We start from the raw sequence: 21,990 nt of genomic DNA, 5'->3' as shown, positions 1-21,990 counted from the left end.
CGGGTGCGTCCTCCAGCCCCCAGCCCGGGGCTCCCCTTCCTCCTGCCACCCCGCACCGCCCACAGCCACGCCCTCCCCGTGGGCGAGATCACCTGTCCCTCCTCCGCCGCCGCCTCCTCGGGTACCCTTTCGCCCCCCTCCGGCTCCCCCTCCTCCGCCACCTCCCCCAAGCCCTCCCCTTCCCCGCCTCCTCCCACCCCTTGGTGTATATAGTAAAGGCCGGGCGCCGCACGCAGACACACACTCGCCCGGACACAGGCGCACACACGCTCACGCACAACCGGCAGCAGCGGCGGCGACAGCGGCTGGTGACAGCGGCGGCGGAGGCTCCCACCGCTGTGCACCCACTTCAGGTGGCCGGCGGCGAGACCAGATCGGAGACTTCCCGCACCCGCGACCACCCCGCGGCTTCCTGGAGGCGGCGGCCCGGATTGCGAGGTAGCGGCCGCGGCGCCCCCGTGCGGGCCAGGGTCACCCCCGCCCTCCCCAGGCAGACCTGCCACCGGGACCCAGGGGGCGCGTCGGGCTGGGCGCGTCTGGCGGGGCCCGGCGCCCGGGGAGGGGCCTGCTCCCGGGGGCAGGACGGCGCCCAGAGGCCCGGGCCAGCGGGGAGGGCCGGGCGGGGGCGGGGACGCGGGCCAAGGCCGCCACCCGTAAGGCGCGCCGGGGCCCCGCTCCTGCTCCCGGCGCCGCGCACTGGCCGGCGGGGCCGGGGACGGCCGGGGAGGCGGCGCCGGCCCGCGGGGCGGGGGCCCCGAAGTGGGTTTCGGGCAGCCACCCGCGCTGGCACCGGGCGCAGAGGGCGGCGCGCGGCGGACTCAGTGCCCGGGCACCGCACCGGGCCGCCTCCGGATCTGCCATTCTACCCCGGCCCGGAAAACCCGGCGCCTTCCAGGCCCTTCGAAAGATGGATTCTGTTGACGTATTTGGCGGCCCTGGCGAGCCGGGTGGAAAGTTGGGTTTTGCCAGATCGTGCTGGGCTCCTCTTTGTGACACTCAGCCAGCACCGCATCCCCCTGGAATCGGGTGAGTGTGCGTCGGCGCTCGGGAAGCCTGGTGCCCCCCAATGCCCAGTCCTGGGGTGGCCGCACCAGCTCGGGCTTTCTGCCATGTTAGGCACTGAGCAATGTCCTCGGTGCATTTTTTTTTTTTTTTTTTTTTTTTTTTTGCGTGCGTTTCAGTGGCGCCTTTTGCTGCGGAGGGAGTTATTGCGTCTCTCCCCGTTGGCTTTTTCGGGGTTGGGGTTGTGCTCTGTGTGTTTGCTTGTTTGCCGTTTAAAGCCCGACTATTGTTCAGGATAAGCTCCGCCTGGGTGGGGAAATGGCATCCCACCACAGTTGCTGGCGAGGGGTAGAAATGTTGCCAAACAGCTGCTGCTTTGTGTTTCCCTATCAGAAGTCCCTGGAGTAGGTTTGGGGCACGACGGATGGATGGAGAGAGGGATGGGGTACGAAGGAAGGTGGCTTTGGAGGAGCGGATTGTCACCCACCCCCCTGGCATGCAGTCAGCCTTCCTTTCTGCCTGCCAAACTTTTATGAATATTCCTTTTGTGGCGGGGGGAAGCTTAATTGAATTTAGCCTATTTTCTAAGGAACTGCAACCCGGCTTTAACAATGGTTTGGGAACTTAATCAATGTGAAAGGCATGGGAGGAGGAGGAGACGCTGACACCATATGGGGATGTGGCTGCTTCTTGCAGAGTCAGGTAGAGGAGAGGTGGGCAGGGCAGGGCGTAGCGCCCGGGTGGCCGCGTTCCCGGAACTGTTGGTAGCTCTTACCTGTGCCCACTGGTGCCACCCGCCCTCGTGCCCCCACCTTCTGGGCTGCCCAGAAACTGGCGATCAGGCTTGAGTGGCGGTTTGCGGCAGCGAGCCCCCCTCATCTGGCGTTTTTAAGGATGTGTAAATATTTTGCTGAGGATAAGTGACATCAACAGAATGATATTCCGCAGAGCCCGGGTGTACAGCGATGATAAATAGATACGGCCAAACAAAGTTTTGATAACCGCGTATTCTCATGGCTCGCTCTGTTTCATTTGGGTCTTTGTTTTTGTTGGTTTAGCATTATCTCGCATCCTCTGGTGTGATCCCTTTATTTAGCCGATTCTTGGACGCTTCTCTTTAGAACAGAGAGAAAAGCAGCCAGCAGGGAGAAAACAATTCTTAGCCTTAGCGTACATCAGACAAGGTTTTCTGTGCTTTTCCCAGGGGCTCTTTCCCACCGTTTTCTAGATGTCTCTCTTCCTCCTTTTGAGTCATCAGAATTGTTTGTTGGTAGACCAAGAGACTTCTGCTAACTTTGCAAACGCTGTGCGGCAGTACCTTTTGTTACAGTGGAGGAGTGGTGGTGTGGGACGGTAAGGAGGCTAGTGGGTGGCAGAGCCCCTCCCCAGTGCCACACTGCACGCCCACCCCCAGGTTTTCCATCACCTTTTCTCCTCAGAGGGCAACATGAGGAGCTGTGCCACTTGAAGAAGCCAGGGGTGGGTTGGAAGGCATAGCATGGTGAGTCTGGTGGCATCCATTTCTATGCGGGTTAGAAGCCCAGAGACCCTCCTCCATCCCAGACACCCCACCCGCTCCACATACACACAGTATCCTGCAAATGGATTCTCATCCTGACAAATGCCCACTAGAGGTATGTCCAAGGTGGACTTGGCACTGTGAACCAAGTCAGACTGGAACTTGGGAGACTGTTTTGGCACCAGCGGGTGGACCATTCAGCCACCCAGGGGATGCTTTTATTTGTCAAGTCAGGAACAAGTGAGAACAGTTTTCCAGGTGATGCCAGTTGCCGGCATGAGAATTTGGTTGGTGGGCAGCTGGGGCAAGAATTGTAAAAATAATTGTAAAATCGTGTATCCAGATGACAGAGGTACTGAGATGGGGCCATGTGAGCAGCAAGAAAGAAAAAGCAAAGGCTGGGAGGTCAGATGGCCAGGTGTTACCAGGAAGTCTCCTGCGTCAGTAGCCAGAGAGCTCTGCCTATAATGACCCAGAAACTGAGGATAGGATTGGCCTCTCAAGTCCCTTGACCCAGAATGGTGATATTCCGTGTGTACAGACAGCCATACACAGTGTGCTCCAAATCCACAATAAGAAAATACCAAGTGTCTGTTCTCTGGCTCCTCCTCTAACCTTAGATTTGGGGGGAGGAGGGAGGGAATTGGAGGAAAATAAATTGGGAAGGGAGCTAGCATTTATTGTTGCCCTCTGTCTGCCAGGCACTTCACATGTGGGAAACCTTTGCAGTGACCCTGTGACCCCTAAGCAGCATTATTTTACAGATAATGCTCAGAAATTTCCAGGCATGAGTCTGATTCCCGACTTTGGTGGTTATGATTTAAAGGGGCAATATGTCCTTAAGTCTTTTATTTATTTCTCCCAACAGGCCAGAATCCTCAGTCCATCCCCCTTCATAAAACATACTACCTAATTGGTGGGTTGGATGGGGGAGGAAGCCCACCGTGAGGCAGCCCAGTTACCCATGACACACATTTATGTGTCAGGTGGATAGATCCAAAATGGTGCTTTTCATCCAGGAATCCCCAACACCCTATGGTTGCTAAATAAACGAGAGTTGAGTGACCAAATGATGAAGCTGTTGGAGTGAATGGTGATGAGGAGAGAGCTGTCGATCATTGTCAGGAGAAATCCAGGGGTTTGTATGTTTATTGGGGACTCAGAGTTCCTGGTGTTGTGCTGAAGTCTTTGGTGACTTCATGCTGACAAGCCCCAATTTGATCCTTACAACATCCGTGTGAGATGGGCATTATCAATTGTAACTTTCTAGATGAGGAAACAGGTTCAGACAGGTTAAGTGATTAGCCCAAGGTCTGCTGTGGGACCAAAGGGAGAGATGAGGTATTTTTGATTTGTTACTGTGTCAAGTAAAAAAACACTAAATAAAAATGAGGAGGGGACTTGCTATGCAGATGCGTCATCAACACAAATCCCTCAGCCTCCTTCCAAACAGATGGTATGGTAGCCTTTAACCCCTAGAAATTCTGCAGCTATTGGAGAGCCAGGATTTGAATCCCTATATGAGGGGCTTCTGACTCTGCTGCCTCTCTGATGAGAATATGAGGGGTACTCCAGAAAACAAGGCTCTTCTGGAAGGGGGGAAATGGCTAATTACACTTTTCCCATGCACAAAAGCCTGTGTGGGATTCTGAATTCAGCTTGATTTGGGGATCAGGGTAATATCCTTGCTGTAGAGTTGGCAGCTCTTGTCTTTGGAGAATGCCTCTGATTACCACTTCTCCCTCCCACCTGACCGTCTGCCTGGGTGCCTGTCATCTTGTTGCTTCCGAATTCGAGACCTCTCCTTCATGGCTCACAATTTTTGATGAGCCTCTCGAGTCCACTGCTCCCCAGTGTTCTGATGGCAGCTGGTGAGGAGGGGATTTTGGCAGCCACATTACTACTTCTGGATTTCACACATGACCCTCCTCTCTCTGGCCCAGAACACACACAAACACACATGCATGCTCAGACACAGGCACATATAATTTGATCATGTTCTGTATCTGCTTCAACAAATTAGATTGCAGACCCAGAATTGTTACTGAGAGTTCATGACTTTGGTGATATGTCCTAGCCCCTGTCCTGAACAAACCATAAGAGCTAAGATGGAGGTGACACATCCAGCAGATTCAATGTTCATACCTTTGTTGGCCTTCTCACAGCTGTGGGACAACTCCCCCACAATGTAGGTATAGTCTGTCATAGCCTATTTGGGCTGCTGTAACAAAAGAGCATAAACTAGATGGCATGTGAGCAAAGGAAATTTATTTTTCACAGTTCTAGGAGCTGGGAAATCCAAGATCAAGTTGTTAGCAGAGTTACTGTTTAGAAAAGGGCAGTTTCCTGGTTCATAGATGGTGACTTCTCATTGTGGCCTCAAATGGCAGAAAGGGCAAACAAACTCCCTGGGGTCTCTTTTATAAGAGCATTAATCCCATTGATAAGGGCTCTGCTCTCATGATCTAATCACATCCCATAGTCCCTACTTCTTAATACCATCACCTTGAGGATTAAACTTTCAACATATGAATTCGAGGGGGGACACAAACATTTAGACCATGCATGGTTCCAGGGCCTTTCATAAAGCTCATTTGAATCTCCATTTAGACGTAGAGCTGGGATTCTAGAACATCCCAGTCTTGGTAGTTGCAATTTCTGCTGTCATCATTAGCTCTAACAATTTAATAATTATAGAGAATTTTGGAGCATGCCCTACTTAAACCTGTCACTCCCCTTCCCATGGCCTTTTGGTCTTTCAGCTTAACACTGGCTAATAGAAGTTCATATGTTGATGGAAATGTCTTATAACTGCACTATCCTATCCAGTAGCCTTTAGTTGCATGTAGCTATGGAGCACCTGAAAGGAACCTAATCCAAATTAGGGTGCGCTATAAATGAAACATAAGCAACGGATTTCTAAGGCTTGGTACAAAAAAACTTGCTGATAATTTTTGTCTTGATTACATGGTGAAATGATATTGGAATATATTGCTAAAGAGATATAGTATTAAAATTAATATTGCCTGTTTATGTTAATTTTTAATGTGCCTACTGGAACATTCTGACTTACATAGTTATTTCTATCAGACAGCACTGCTCTGGAGCACACTAGCCACCAACCTTGTGATGTCATAGCTCCTCCAGATGTGCTGGGGGCATAAATGCCCTCTGTCTTGATGGTAGATGGGAGGCCCGGGGCTGACTCGGTAGCCACAACAGCCTGGTATCAGATGATTTTGATTTTCAGCAGCTGGGATGGCATTTTGGGGGTCCCCCATCAGGCCTACCCATGAGCATGTTTGTTTAGTAGTGTTTTGTGAAGAATGTGGGTCCCAGAAACCTAATGGAGAGAGCAAGGCCAGGCTGGCTTGAACAAAATGGCCTCTTGTCTTTCTTTTTCCACCACCCAGCCCACCCCAGGCTGGTTGGCGTTCTTGTCCTTTGGAGAGTTGTGTCCTGCCTGGGCCAGTAATTTCCTTGACACCTGCCCTCTTAGCAGCTTAAAGTAATATCCTTCTCAGGGATTTGTGCTTGGAGAATAATGTCCCAGGGAGACACCCTCATGCTGAGAATGGATTACTTGGGACTGGGGTCAACCTTTATGAAGAGAAAGAAGAAAAGAGAATATACACAGTCATTTCCTGACAGCTTCATGAGAGCAAGAGCAAGGACATAAATACAGTTTCTGTGAGGATGACAGAATGCATGCAGAGAAGCCCAGTGTCACATACCCAAAAGTGTAGCACATGAGGATACCTGACTAAAGGAAGACTTGGGGAGAGGGGAGATGATTTTGGTTGGCAGTGTGGTATCATCTCAGTCATGGCCATGCATTCCTGGCCCTTCCCTGGGTTCTGGGCATGGCATGAATAGACAGAAAGGGATGGAATAATGAACTTGGGACTGTGGTGATTTATAGGTCAGGCGCCTGTGGCTGTGGCTCCTGAGGGGGCTGGCCCCACAGGGAACCCTTGGCTGACCTCCTTGGGCTCCTCAGAAGGAGCTGGTTTTGTTTCCCATGGCAGAAGCAGACTGTTTACTGGAGCACAGGAAGAATCCGACATTCTGGCGAAAAATAATTCATTAACAGCCAGGGTATTACCAGTTCCCTGGAAAAGCTCCTCCAGCTGCACTAGAGCAACTGTTCTTTTTCAGCGGCAGAAGCAAGCCTCGCTGGCAGCCAAGGCTGGGTGTGTTGGGGCATTTTTGTTGTTGTTGTTATTTTTGCCTTTGTATGTACGGCCACTTTTGCCTTGTAATTCAGAGGAAAGAATGGAGGCCTGGAAGGGTCAAAATGGTGTCAGCTATCTTTCCTTCATGATTTAAGCCTGGATGCTCTAGGCTGACTCTAAGAACATAGGTTTTTCCTGACCACAGCTCACCCCCAAGCTGGGGGCATTGCAGTCACACAGAATGTTCCAGAACTAAAGGAATTTTAGGGAATGGCAGCACCTGCTCTTAAGATCCTCTGAAAGCAATTGGCTGGAGGATTCCGCCCCCGCCCCCCACCACACACACCAGGCGGAAAGTCCTATCTTGGCAGTGTGGAATTCTTTTGCTTACTATTAATTGGCACAGTGGGGCCAAAGTATGTGATTCATCATCCCAGTTTTGAGGGCATTTGGAAAGCCAGGCAAGCATAACCAAGAGAATGGGCTGCATGTTTTGCTCACTAAAGAATGATTGAATCTACAGTAAATAAAATGGAAAGATTCAGGAAGCTTTTTATGCTCTGGAAAAATCTGCTTTTAAAAAAGGTTTTTGTCTTCTTGTTTGTTTTTTAATAGCTGGTGCTCAGAAGGGTGGACCCAGCTAGCAAGAAATGGGAAAGAATGACATTTCCTTGTTTTAGTTTTTTTTTAACTCTAATTGCAGATTAAGATACAATGTATTGATTTTGGTTTTGTATGGAACATAACTAGATAATCGCTTTATTTTATGAGATATTAATTTCCATCCATTTAGGCTGATGAAATATGCATTTAAAGTGCCCCACCATCATCATGATATTTCTTTAGTGTTCCTAGATTTTGATTGAGAACCTCTTTGATTTATGTGATGAAGCAGGGATTATGTCCTTGTTCTACACATGTGTAAACCCACCTTAGGTTTTGAGGAAAATGAGGTCTTTTTCCCTTTGGTGACAGCCAAGATGTGCATGTTAAAGGATAAGCATATTTGGTTTTATCTGGAGCACTGTTTCTCTGCCTTGGCCCTGTTGACATTTTCGGCCAGACTGTTCTTTGCTATAGGGGACTGTCCTGTGCACTGCAGGATGTTCAGCAGATGCTCCCTAGATACCACTAGCATCACCCCACCCCAATCCCGGACCCTGCCAAATGTCCCCTCTGGGACAAAATCACCAGTCTAGAACGATTGATCTAGACCAAAATTTAATAAGTAATTTGTGGCTTTCAGAAAATTTTAACTTGAATTAATAAAAGACACAATTTCTCTCTCTGACTTTTATATATACAGTTCATGGGGGTGATTAATTAACAGTTGGAAGTGGGTCATGTGCCTGATTTAATTCTAATGTTGGTGGAAGGGTCCATATGATTGTATAAGCACAGAGTTCTTTTTTTTTTTTAAGACAGGCAATTGAATAAGTCATAGGTAATTGGGGTGCACATTGTAAGAACTAGCAGCTTCTCTGGTTTTTCATAAAGAGAACAGGTTTATTCCTCCCTAATTTCTTTTTCATATGCACCTGATTCCAGGCATGACTTCAAAGCCACCAGGCGTCTTCCTCCACCCCCGCCCCTCCCCACTGTCATTTTTCCTGTAGCATCTTAAGCCAGAGCCAATTAATTTAGCCCTTTAGTGTACTTGGGAGAGCTCTGCTCATAACATTGTAGGGGACTTATTTCAGACTGTGGCAACCCTTTTACCCACCACTAAATTCCATGTTTTCTAGTACTGCTTGAGAAAGTCAGTGGTGGATAGAGGGTGCATTTTGCACAATTATCAGACATTCTGATTCAGGCAGTTCCCCTACCCTTCCAATCTTGTTTCCTCTTCACACATTACTTCTTTGCAGCAGCAGTTCTGCTGGGGAACTCTGCCCAGAAAGACATGGACAGAGCTCCTTCCAACAGCTAGAACCTGGTAATGCCTGTAGGCAGTAGGAGGAGAGGACATGTTGCCACCAGAGCAAGACCTCAGCCATCTTCTTTCTGGTCACTTGAAAGGCTAGAAAGGAGGATCATGCATACACAGGGAAAGTGTCATGAGGGTAAACCGTGCCCTGTCCATGTGTGGAAATGGAATGTGCATGGAAGGGGCAGGAGGAAGACAGCGACATGGATCCCTCATCACACAGGGATATTGTCCCCAGATCACTCCTGTCCTGCCTGTCTCTCAGAGTGGGATGGGTGTCAGGGGATACTGGTAGGAGTAGGGACAGGTCCCAGTGCAAAAATCATCAGAGGCTGCTTCACCTTGCAGCCATTTGAGATAGGCAGGCCTTTCCCAAAATGTGTCTGAGGAGGTCAGAGTGTCACGCGCAGAGGGATTCCCGGGCAGGCTTAGCCAGTGAGGAAAGGTGAGCATTTAGGAGTGCGCCATGCCAGCAGTATACCCTCCTTGGTGAGTTTAAGAGTAGTTTGAGTCCTTGTCATCCTGAAGAAGAGGCAGGGAGCTGGCAGGGATCCACAGTGTGCAGATAAATAATTGATTTGCAGCACGTGACACTTGGTCATTCTAGTTGCCAGCCCCTTGCAGGCCAGGGTTTGGGTGATGGTTACAACACTGAAAGAGGAAACAGGATCATAAATCTGGGCTTTAGAGGCCAGTCTTGTGGTGCAGAGGCCACTGGGGCCACCGCTGTGTGCTGTAGAAGCCAACAGACAGGTCCGAGTGGTATGTTGTTCCTCAAAATAATGGCAATGGAAATGGCTGTGAAAAACATTTAGACCCTTGTCATAAAAATGCAAACAGTCTTCCTGCTATAGGGAAAAGCTAAATAAACTCTATTGCAGCTGTATTAAGTAGAAACAGATTTGAAAATCGGGTGTTTTTTTTTTTTTTTCCTAGACACTTATTTATAGCAGGTTGGGCAAAGGCTGCCACTATCTTTTGCGACTCCGGAAGAGTGTTTTCCAGATGGTCCTTGCTGTTTTTCTCTTTATTAAGCTTAGCTGAACACGGCCTCCCTTGGAAAGGGTCATAGAAACCAGTGTTATTTTTTTCAGATTACAACGGCCATTGATTGGCTAACAAATCAATGGATGGGAATGGATTGAGCATGTGCCGATGAATTTCCTTTTGCATTTTATAAATAAGAAAAATGTCAAGGAAAGCTGAAAATGGGGGTGCTCTTTGCCTATATACAGCAAAGCTTTGAAGACAATACAGGGCTGCATTTCCTACTAATTTACATTTAATTTCGTCTTTTTGCTAAAACTCTGCAACATTACTGTTTCCTTTCCAACATCTAAACAATGTCCAGATATATTTCAGATTGAGCAATTAGCTCTGGCTGCAATTTCCTTTTATGAAAAAAATCACTAGCCCTTTAGACTGAATATGAAATTATTGAATGTGAAAATATCAGTGTGAGACCATTTGTTGTAAGATCCTTTGTGGCTTATTCTACCAGGTTGGATGCACCCACACCAGAAATCTCGAGCTCGTTTGTGCTTGTAGGAGCTGGGCAGCCCGATTTGAGGTCTTTGGGGCTGAAGCATACAGCCTAAACCACCTGGGGAAACATCTTGGAACATCACAGAAACCTGTGGTCCCCACAGGCTGGGCTTGCGGACGACTGCTTTCACGGAATAAGATCTCTGCTCATTCATAGTGAAATGGAAGAAAAGTGAAAATTGATTTTTTTTAAGCTGAGCCTTTTCCATGTTACAGAACTGCCCTTTATTCTAAAATGGTCTTTTCTACTTTTCTTGGTGTATCAGCATCTCTTTTATGACAGATAAAGATAGTGGGTGACATTTGTATTTTAATATCTATATTTGACAAAGTCAAAGTTGTCTAACTTTTGTATCCTGCATTTTTGGAAATAGTACTTATCCATGGCATTAAGAAGTTTGGGACTCACCCAGGGAGTCTTGAGTAGATCAGGAAGGCAAGCCTTTGTTATGATTCCTAAAGTGGGAATCAACAACATGAGCAAGGGTCCTGGGGCTGCTGCCCTAAGTACCTTATCAACTCTTCAGATCCCTGAGCCATAGAGAGCTAGCTCCGTCCAAAGGCCAGATGAAGAATGAACTTGCATCTTTTTTTTTTTTCCGGTGCTGGGGATTGAACCCAGGGCCTTGTGCTTGAGAGGCAGGCACTCTACCAACTGAGCCATATCCCCAGCTCTGAACTTGCATCTTCAGAGGAGTTTGAAGGGCAAAACTGGCCCATTGGATGCTAATATGAAAGCATGCAGCCTCAACCCTTTATCCATGGCTTTCAGTGTCAACACTACTGCCAGTTCTCATGGTTTTGAACCCCCTTTATCCTCTCCTTAGCCCTACCCACTGCTATCATGAATGCAGATCTCAAAAGGCCCTCCTGGTGTGGCCCCAGCCTCTTCCCTCCTCTACTGGTTCCTGCTGTTGTTCCCTTAGCTGCCTGCATCAGCTTCCTCTCACTAAAGCACCTCTCTAATCTTACCACCCTAGCTCAAGAATATTCAATGACTCCCTATTTCCACATTTGAAGTACTCTCTCCATTTTCCTAGCCCATTCTTCCCCTCGTGGAACACAGACAGACTTTTAGTAGTGCATGATGGGAGGGTGTCTCTGGGTTGTACAACTACTCTGGGTTGGGTTATGTTGGTTTTTTTTAAAATATGGTCAGTGGGTAGAAGGGAAACCTAAAAGAAGGTTACACAATCTCTGGGCATCTTTGTAGATGAAGAAAGCTGAAGCCTTAGGTCTAATGAAATAGATGGTCCTAGGATTGTGGCATTAGTGGTTAAAACAAAAAATAAAAGAAGGAAAAAAGAAACCCTCTCACAAAATGAGGCTTTCTGGTTTCAAGAATTATAGCCTTACTGTAAGCCTCTTACTTCTCTGGGTTAGGATGCCACCTTTCTGGCCTGCTAGCAATTAGGTGTTGCTTCAAAATGCACTACTGGCTTGTCCTGTCAAATACAGAGCCGCTTACACAAGCTCTGAAATTTGCAATTGAAACATAGTAGCAGGAGTCCTTCATAGCCAATGCATACCATCCATTTTCTTTGGAAACATCTCTAATAACTACTCATGAAATCCTAAAAGCAACAATATTGCCTATCATTTATCAAGTTCCTGGACAGTTATACCAGGTGATTTATATCTAATCTCATCTCTGGCTCCATAGCAATCTTGAGTAGATGGGTATTTTGAGCTTCCTTTCACAGAAGCTGAATGGGGGCTCAGAGAGGGTTAGTAACTTATACAAGGTCACACAGTTTATGGGTCGTGGAACTCCAATTTTATACATCCCCTCAATAGAACTTTCTTCAATAATGGAAACTTCCTCCCCTGTCCAATATTGTAGTCACTAGCTAAGAGTAGCTATTGAGCACTGGAAATGTGGCTACTATGACTGAGGCCTGAAGTTTTAATTCTGTTAATTTTACATTTAAGTCACCTCATGTAGCAACTGTATCGGACAGTGCAACTCTACGATGTGCTTGTTTCGGGGCTGATTTCTGCCCCTGCTTTCTGTTTTATGTACTTCTGTTCCAGGGTGTCCATGAACTTCACCTCTCTCTTCCTCCCCCATGGTCCAACACAACTTGTCCTTTTCTCAGTGGTTCTCCAGCTGTAGCGTGCATTAGACTTGCCTCCAGCTGGCTCACATCAGCTGGCAAAAGCTTCCTTCCTGCTGCTGTCCCAGGGAGCTGACCTTCTCCCAGCCCCACCTTTATTTGGGTGACAGTCGGGTTTTTCTCTCCCTTGGCGGTTGTTCTTGAAGGCATCAATTTTAACGTGGAACTCCTTGGGAAGTGATGGAGGGGCAGGTATGGGGTGAAGGAGGAAAATGGTCTCTGGGAATTGCCTGGCCACCATGGTGATTTAGGGCAAGGCCTGGCAGAGATGCCTATTTGCTGTCCCATCTGCTGGTCTCTGTGATTTAACAGAGACAGCAAAGTTAACTAGAAAGAAAACAGATGTAGCAAGTGAGAAAAGCAGATAATGAAGCTGGGTCCCCCCTTATTTCTTCACCCCAATTAAAGTCTTTGTCCTTTTTTGGACAGGCAAAAACCAGCTGCCCTGGGGCAAGACTGGAGGCTGGGAAAGTCTGGAAAAGTCTCTGGAAATGGGTCTAAGATGCTGAGGTTTTTCTTGTTTAAGAAAATACAAGTGGAAAGAAGTAGCTGAGGCTACTCATGATATAGCCACTTACACAATATTTAGGAATATTTGTAGAATAAGAGTAACTTAGAATTGTTTTTTTTTCTTTTTTTTTTTAATGTTTTTTAGATATTGATAGACCTTTATTTATTCATTTATTTATATGTGGTGCTGAGAATCGAACCCAGGGCCTCACACATGCTAGGCAAGTGCTCTACCACTGAGCCACAACTCCAGCCCTTGTTTTTTTTTCTAAGTGACAAATCTGTGTTTTCCCCAGAGAACCTATGCTCTCCCTTATTCTCTGTCTCGTCCTCTTATTTTATTTTTTGAGGGAGGAATCAAGTGTCTCTTTTTGTGGCTTGGTCTCAAACTGACATGCATTCTCTTGAGCCAGGCAGCTCTTCCTAAAGCCTACCTTAATTGTAGTCTCTGACAATCCTGCCTCCCTTGGCCCCTGCCAATGTGCTCCCTAGCACTTAGATGTGCATGACCCATTGAATAAAAAGTGCACACAGGTTTTCCCCAATTTGTCTGTTTCCAAAAGCAAGTCTTCAAAGACATGAACTCAAGGCCTCATTTCTGCTATCATAGAGGTTCTGTCCCGTTGGTGGCAAAACTTCAAATTCTTATGCTTCGAGTACTTGCATCTTCCTACCACTCGACTCCGGGCCACCTACCCACTCTATAGCCTATCAAACCTATGAGTCCCCAAGCCTAGCTCTCTCTCATTTTTGTCACCATCACTCACCAGGGAATGTCTCTCTAGTTAACTCCACCTGTTCTCGGCTCCCTGGTGGAGATTTGGAGCAGGGAGCTCTTCACCCCCTATCCATATGGGATACTACTGCATTGCCTTCAGATCTGTCACTTGCCCCTTTCTTTCTGAAGAGGACAACACCCAGTACTCCATTCTTATCCTTCATCTTTTTTCACCACTTCTATGGTTGGGGGCCAAGGACTCCATGTCCTCAGTGTCCAAGATGGAGTTGAATTCATCTGGCCAAGAATTGAATATGGGTGCTTCCACTTGAACCACACAGTACATTTTAGAAACAGCTATTTCCATTTGTAGATGAGGAAACTGAGGTGGCAAAAGGGCCGGTTCTGAGTCATGCACCAAAAAGATGGGCACACCCAGATCCTAAGAGTCTTATGAAGCTTGATAAAGAACTTGGACATCATCCTGAACTGTTTCAAAGAAGCCAGTGAAATCATCTGATGTAGGTGTTTGGTCTTTTTCCCAGTGGAGAGTGAACTGGGGTGGGGGTTGGGGAAGGAGAACAATTAGGCCCCATTGCAGTGACCCAGGGAGGGACAAGAGGTTGAAATGAAGCAGGATAACAACCCTGGATGAGGAGGTGAGCAGCTGGACCTGAAAATATTTAGAAAGCTGACTTTGCGGGACTTGAAAACACTGGTAGGTAGGCCAAATCGTCAGGACACCCTGGTTTCTGTCTTGTAGTCCCCTCCCTTTGCAATCAAGAGTAGTGACAGCTGAAGCCTAGAGGAGTGGCCAGAAAATCTTGGGGTGGCTCAGGTAACCCTCTGAGCTCCCAATTCTGAAGAAAATGTGATTGGAAACAATTGGTGAAAAGAGCTTTTTCAAACCACTGTCAGGAAAAACAAAACCTGACCGAGCCATAGCCAGGAGTACCTTCCTCAGCAGCTTTGAATACACTTGAAAAATCCATACAATAGGGGCTGAGTAGTTCCAGCCTCAGGACCACAAGAAAATAAATAAATAAAATAAAGGTATAAACATACAATAACACTTTTAAAAATCCATACAATAGGTCAGAATCTTGAAGCAGTGTGTGTGGAGTTTGATCCTGCCTACCTGGGAAGAGAGGGTTGGCTGGTGGCCAGCCATCTATCTTGCTTTGCCTTGGATTGAGAGGGTTCCTGGCACATGAGATTTTTCAGTTTTAAAACCCAGTTTGTCTTGGGCAAACCAGGGTAAGTTGGTCACCTCCCTGCCAGGAGAGGCACTGAAACATGGACAGATGATCTGGGCAGGGGCCAAAGCAGTGCAGACAGTTCAGCCCGGGGACTTGGCATAGGGATGCCACCATGAAGCAGAAAGCAGCTTGTGCATAGAAAAAGCAAGAACATATCCCAAACCCTTTCAAAGAGCTCTGGTTCCATATGAAATGCTTCTCTTAAAATAGGAGCCCGAGGGGACTGGGGCTGTAGCTCAGTGGTAGAGCACTTGCCTAGCACTTGGGAGGCACTGGGTTCGATCCTCAACACTCATAAAAATAAATAAATTGTGTCCATCTATAACAATAACAAAATGACTAGCCTGGACAAGTTAGTGAGTCTTTGTTTTAAGATAAAATAAAAAGGTCCAGGATGTAGCTCAGTGGTAAAGTACCCCTGTAAAGTGTCCCCAGTACTCAAAATAAATGAATAAATAAATAAACAAAGTCATCAAAAAAAATTAGGAGCCCAAGAACACCATTCTGCTTCCCTGAGAACTAGACTATGCCATGTCCTCCTTGTTATCCCACCTGCCTCTTGAGGTCTTGTCTGGACATTTCATATGAATTTCAGGTGAATGAACAAATCCTTTGGTCCTGCCAGAATCTGTGACTTGAAGATCCTTAACTGGACATAGAAATATTTCATACTGGGCCCGGGATGAGAAAAACAGTTTATATAATGTGTTTCTACATCCTTGAAATCATGATTAGAAAAGATCTTTTTTTGGAGGAGCGAAATACAGAATCATTGGTAGCGGTGGACCACTCAGATCTTAATTTCCACAGTGACTGTAGCCCTCCATTATTCATAACTCTTTTGAAACCAAATTACAATTTTTTAAGTCATCAAAAGCTTCCCTTCCCCACCCCCATTGCAACCATTTTCTCTTGCAAAATAAACCTCAGTAAATAAACAGACAACATGTTGTAAAGGGTAGGGACAAAGGAGTGCTTGAAATAGGAAGCTAATGAAAGGGATTTTTCCCATCCAGGCCTGGTGCAAGGCTTCATCTACATTACAAAATGCAGCAGGACAAGCTAGAAGAAAGCACTTTGAATATTTTCACCATAGAGAAGATCATTGTTGGAACGGATAGATATGTTTACCCTAGTTTGAATACTACACAATGTATACATGTGTCGAAACGTCTCATGGCACCCCATAAATGTCATTTTTGGGTATCCATTAAAAAGAGAAAATAAATGTGACAAAGGGAGGGGACAAACTCATCTTAGGATACCAGTTCATTCTCTTGGTGGCATCTGAACCTACCGCGGTAGGAATAGGGAGGAGGGCAGGCAATTAAAGAGCAATTCAGTTCCAAGGAATAAAAGAGAAGGAAAAAATAGAAGGTGTGAAAAACCAAGAATGAGATTCATCTGGCCGCCTCGCTTGGATAGTGGAGGAGTGAAAAAGGACCACAATGGCTTGGGTCTTTGGAAAGACCCTACCCTTTAAGGACCCTATCTAATTCTAAAATGAGTCTCTGGGTAAAAATGAGCTCTGTTATTTGTTCATGTTGTTCCTTCTGTTTTCTGGGTTTCTTATTTATTTTTATTTTTGGTATTGGGGATTGGACCCAGTGGTTCTTTACCACTGAGCAGCATCCCCAACTCTTTTTATTTTTGATTTTGAGATAGGGTGTTGCTAGACTGCTGCAGCTGGCCCCAAATTTGTGATCCTCCTTCCTCAGCCCCCAAAGTCACTAGGATGTAATCTGCCACTGTGCCTGACATCCTTCTATACTATATTAGGACGGGATATTCGTCAGAGCAATATTGTCTATGGTATGTTCTTCCCCAAGCATAAAGGGAATGGTAAGTGAAAGTTTAAATGATGGTATCATCCTTTTAAAACAGGTTTTCTATTTCAAATCCACCTTTAAGAGGTCAGAATTTTTAAGCAGTGGGGGCGACATGGCTTACTCTTCTCTGGGTAATATTTGTTTTTTAAAGTCAGCTGTATGAATGGGAGAAACCCATGCTAGATTTTTATTTTCAGATTTTTGTCTAAAATCCTAACATACCTATAGAAAAGTACACATATTATTCAGTGTACAACTGGAAGAATTTCCTCCAACAGCATGCCTAGGTCACCAGCATCCCAGTGGAGACAAAGGCCACCTCGGGAGGTCCCCCTGTGCCCTCTTCATTACCCTCACCACCATCTTCCATGAGCCTGTGTTAGCTGTGTCTCATAGAGATTTTTAAACTATACTTTTGTGTATGAGTGTCAAAGAAAACAATCTTCATAATTTCTTATAAAAGGTGGAGGACAAATGATATCACTAATAAGTGGATGATGACACATAATGGGGGGTGGGAGGGGTTAGTGTTGGGGTTGGAGTTGGGTTTAGGGAGGGGGGCAAGAATGGAGGAAGGAAGGACTGTATAGAGGGAGGGGAGGGGTGGGAGGGGTGGGGGGGAAGGGAAAAAATAACAGAATGAATCAAACAACATTACCCTATGTAAATTTATGATTACACAAATGGTATGCCTTTACGCCATGTACAAACAGAGAAACATCATGTATCCCATTTGTTTACAATAAAAAAAAAAAAGGTGGAGGGGACAGAAATTTTGTAATGGTTTCCTTTCTCTGGCTGCTCTGGGTTAAGCCTATTAAGCTGGAGTTTCCAAGCTGGGTTCTTGCTGATGTAAGGTCTGGGGTTGCTGATCTCTGCTGCCCAGGAAGATGCCCAGACTGTAAGCTAGTCACCTGCTCTCAGCAGCACCTCTGCCAAAGGCAACCATCAAGCTTGCCTTATCAAAGCTTCTGTTAGATCTTGCAAAGACCAGAAGCACTGAGGACAGGACAACAAAATGGCTGGGAGCTCCCTGAATGGATGGGCCAGGCCCAACCACTAAAACAGCGCATCTGACCTGGATGTTTTTCTGCAACTTCCAAATGAGAGTGTGATTGATTAATTTCACTTCCTCATAGGTCTCGGTGTATTTCTCCATGTGCTTTCTGCCCCTTTTTCTTTTTGTAGCAGGAGGCAAATAGTGCGAAGGCGGGAATAAAGCTATGGAACATACATTGTAATGTGTCTGGAGCGGCATCAGAAAAGGACTTATTTGTTCTCCTGGGCTGTGGAGTGCCGAGTGATTGAATGCTCGCCAAGCTGTCAGTTTTATGAAACAAATTCCCTAACCCCCTTGGCCCAGAGCTTTGCTCAGCCTGAGATGGAAAAGAAATAACTTTTAATAGAAAACTCATTGCTAAAATCTAAGATAAGATTTCAGAGTTACTTCTCTCCTAAGAATAAAATGAATTATTGAAGCAAGCACTTCATGGGGTACTCTTAGGGAACCTTATTTCTCAGTTCTTGGTTAACAAACTATGTTAATAAAAATATTTAGACTTTCGTGATGCATAATGCATTTTCATTCCTAGTGAGCTGGCCTGTTTGTATACACAGATGTTTCCTGCACTCCTTCTATCATTGCTTCTATTTTGTCTGAAACAATATTTCCAGCAGGAAGCAGAATCTTATGTTAAGAACATAGGCCCCTCACAGACCCTGTTAGTTTGAGTGGGGATATTTTCATTTCTAGATTTAATACTTGAGTGGGTGGGGTGGAAATCTCCTTTTATTCAAGAATGTGAAAAATAATTTGAATAAAAAGCTAATGCAAGGAATGCACTATACTGAGACATGAGACCATTCTTCCTTGGCTTCTAGATGAGACCTGACCGATTCATCTAGGCACCTTCATTGCTGAAGGACTGCACAGCTCTTCTGTCTCCTTTCTCACTGTCAAAGTAGCTGTGAGTAATGCCTGCCCTTTCATACAAACCCTAGGTGTGTTCTACTGGGTTTCACAGATTTTTCCAGAGCATTGTTCATACAGAGCTGCCGTTTCCTTTCTAGCACCCGGAGCACTGTGGCAACACAGCTCACCAGCTCGGTTTTTCTGCCACTCTTAGGAGCACATGGAAATAAATTAAAAATAAAATCCACAGGCGTGTGTGCTAAGGAAGGAAATGAGGTTTTACACATCAGCACTTTTCAAAAAAAAAAAAAAGATGAACCTGTCTTAATTGAAAAGTGGCACAATGCCCTAATGAAAAATCAAGCTCAGGATTCAGTCCCTGATATCTCAGTGACGAGTGTATATTTCCTCCTGTGGCTACCCCAAGAGTGAATTCTGAAATAATCAGGCAGTGTGTTGAAATAAGATATCATTCAGAATTACTATAGGGATGAAACACAGGGAAGCCGCCTGCTCTGATTCTTTGGGGTTTTATTTTCTTTACCTTCTTAGTCAGTTTTGTTTTTCTATGATCATAAAATTAAGACATACTTATTTTTTGAAAATTATATATATGGAAAGATGACAAGAAGAGAATAAATATCATTTATAATCCTGCTACCTAGAGACTGTGGCTGTCAACATTTTTGGTTCATGTCCTCAGAATTGGCTTTTCCCTCTGGGTTTATCCTTTATCTTCTCCTGGAGTTTGCAAAGTATATTTCACAATTCCAGATTTCTTGTGCTTGAACTGATTTCTTTCTAAACTCTGTTAATGTATTTTTCTCTAATCATCCACATCAGGAATGAAAAGATCTCTATTTTATTACCTCTCATGTGTGACAAAAATTGTTAGCATACGTAATCCCCTTCTTCTACCACCTGCCTCCCCAAGTCTTGTTTACTGCCATAGCCCCCCCAACATCTAGAACCGGGCATGGCACCTTGCAGTTGCTTAATAGACGTTGTTGAATCAATGAATGGATGATGACAGTTTATCCTCCCTTTGCTCCCAGGAGGCAAGCATTGGTCCCTGAGACCAGCCTCTTCCCATCATCCTTTGCTACCTCTCCCCAGAAGTACCCACTGCTACCCATTTGGCCTGCTTTCCCTGATTTTCCATGTTGGTGGTGGGCAGTAAGAGGAGGCAATGGAAAGGGCCCAGTCTGTGAAGTTGAATAGGTCAAATCCTCAGGTCTCTGATTACTACATAATGAGACAAGTGTCTTACATTCTCTGGGACTCAGCAGTGTCTCAGTACAATGGGCAGTGGTGACACCTGCCTGGCAAGATTACTGACAAGTATGCACAGTGCCTGGTATAGAGGAAGGATCCAACATCTGCAGCTTCTAGTGTTTTTCCTACTCTCTTTCCAATGAAAGCATAAATAAAAAGTCCTTGGGGTCATGGAGCAGTCTTTCTCTTCACATGTCCAGCCATTTCATCTACTGAGCATAGGAGGGTTCTGATGAATTACTTTCTGCTTCTGTGCCAGGTAACTCAGAGAAGTAGCGAAGACTTGAGTAGCCTCTCTAATAATCTGTTTCTTGTGCTTCCACTGCCATTGCACACACCTCCTCTCCAACAGAACACCTTCTGCCTTGTAGCCATGCATTCCCATGGCTGATTCTGCCATCAGATGGTAAGTATGTCTTTCATCATGGTCTCCTCAGCCTGGGACCCACAGTGCTAATAATTGAGGACTCATTCATTATATATTGATTGAATGGGCGAATGAATGAATGAGTGAATAGTATCATATTATGCACATCTTGTCCCTATCTCAACCACACATGGACTTTCTACAGTCTCCTGGATGATAAAAGCAAACCCAAGTGTAGAATTAAATTTCCAGCCTTCTGAATCTGTAATGTAAGTCTCTAGCAGACAGACACATAAGTATTGGTTCTGCAAAGTGCCAGCTTAAGGGGAAAAAGTGACGCTTCCTATTAGTTGCCATGATTTAGTCCATGAATTCACTGGCTAGCATTAAAGGTTCTTTAGGGGAGGAGGACAATGTATGTACAGTACAGCTTCTTGTCCGCAGCTTTTAGTTTGAGTTATATGTGTGTTGGCATCTCTTTCACACCAAATCTGATGAGCTGGCATTTATTTTTGACAGCATCTCAAATCTTGTGAAAGTCAGAGCTGGGGACTGGCATTGCTTTTTAGGTGGTGGCAGGACAACCTTGGTAATAAAGAAAGAGAGCCTTAAAAATGTGTCTTCTAGAGTTCTTCCAAAAAACTAAAGTATCAGCAAAAAAAAAAAAAAAAAGCTTCTCAAAGCCAAGGCTTCCTTGAGCATCAGCTTTTTGCACACTGGACATAAACACACAGAAACCCACAGAGTCATTGAGATGTGTTTCCATCTCTAATTTACTGTGGCAGTGATTGCTCCTTAGACCCCAAAACCTATTTTATTCATCTGTGCACCTAGCTAGACTACATTTACCAGCCTCCCTTGCAATTTTATGTATGGCCATGCCCCTGAGTTCTGGCCAATGGGATGGGAGTAGAAATCATGTGTGCACCTCTGGTCCAACCATAAAGCTTTCCATGTTTTTTTCCAAGCTCTATCCTTTCCCAGTGGCTATCTGAGATGGAACAAAGCCCCAGGGTCACCTTGGAAGCCATGGTTAAAAATGGAAAGGCCTCCTCGGCCTAGAGAGTATCATTGCATAGATCAGAACTGCCTGATCTAGAGTGTTTAACCTGGACTGTTACATAAACAAGAAATAATGAGCCATTTCTAGCCATTGTAGTCACTACAAGTTTGGAGCTATCTGTTAGGCAGCTTTATCCTTCCTTAACTAAGTCATGATCCCTGGATTTATTTTAAGTAGCCAACAGTTTCAAAGGCCTTTTATGTATCTGACAGTGTTATCATAGTAAGAATCCTTCCAATAACCCTGCAGAGGTACCTTCATTTTACAGTTATAGGTATAACACCAAGTAGGAAGGGGGTGAGTACTTTGTCTACCATGGTTTCCCCAGAGTTGGCACAGGAGTGGCATTAAAGAGGCCCTCAGTGAGGTTTGTTAATGGTGGAGGACAGAAGACAATAAGACAAAGGGCCTTGTCACATGCCCAAGACTCACAGCTAGAATATGCTGCATCAACTATTTAATCCTTGTCTGCGTGGCTTCAAGGTTCAGCTGCCTCAGTACCAGTAACCCAAGACTTTGAAAAGAATGGGTGGGAGCCAGTGATGGGCACTTAGAAAATATGTTTTAGTCTCTTATCCTGTATTTCTTTTTTTTTTTTTTGCGGTGCTGGGGATCGAACCCAGGGCCTTGTGCTTACAAGGCAAGCACTCTACCAACTGAGCTATCTCCCCAGCCCCTGTATTTCTTATTGAAGAAAGTAACACATTGAAAAATGCAAACATTGTGGACATTTAAAGCAAAGAAACCTTCTATACAACCTTCTATAATCTTA

At 45.5% G+C, this 21,990-nt stretch overlaps 1 protein-coding gene across 4 annotated transcripts in view; it reads left to right on the top strand.

Annotated features, from left to right (window-relative positions):
* Positions 1 to 237: 237 nt before the first annotated feature.
* Positions 238 to 21,990, top strand: part of Rai2 (retinoic acid induced 2) — a 60,802-nt gene continuing 39,049 nt past the window's right edge. For 2 of the 4 annotated variants that reach the window (XM_047536993.1, XM_047536996.1), the window contains exon 1: positions 238 to 438. The gene's annotated coding sequence lies outside the window, so the exon portion shown is untranslated. Of the gene's footprint in view, positions 439 to 612; positions 1,027 to 21,990 lie in introns of those variants that run through there. The other 2 variants (XM_047536992.1, XM_047536991.1) reach the window with 2 other exon arrangements.

Source organism: Sciurus carolinensis, chromosome X (assembly GCF_902686445.1).
Source record: "Sciurus carolinensis chromosome X, mSciCar1.2, whole genome shotgun sequence".
NCBI classification, from domain to species: Eukaryota; Metazoa; Chordata; class Mammalia; order Rodentia; family Sciuridae; genus Sciurus; species Sciurus carolinensis.
Note: the sequence above shows the minus strand (reverse complement) of the source record. Positions and strands in the feature narration are given on the sequence as shown.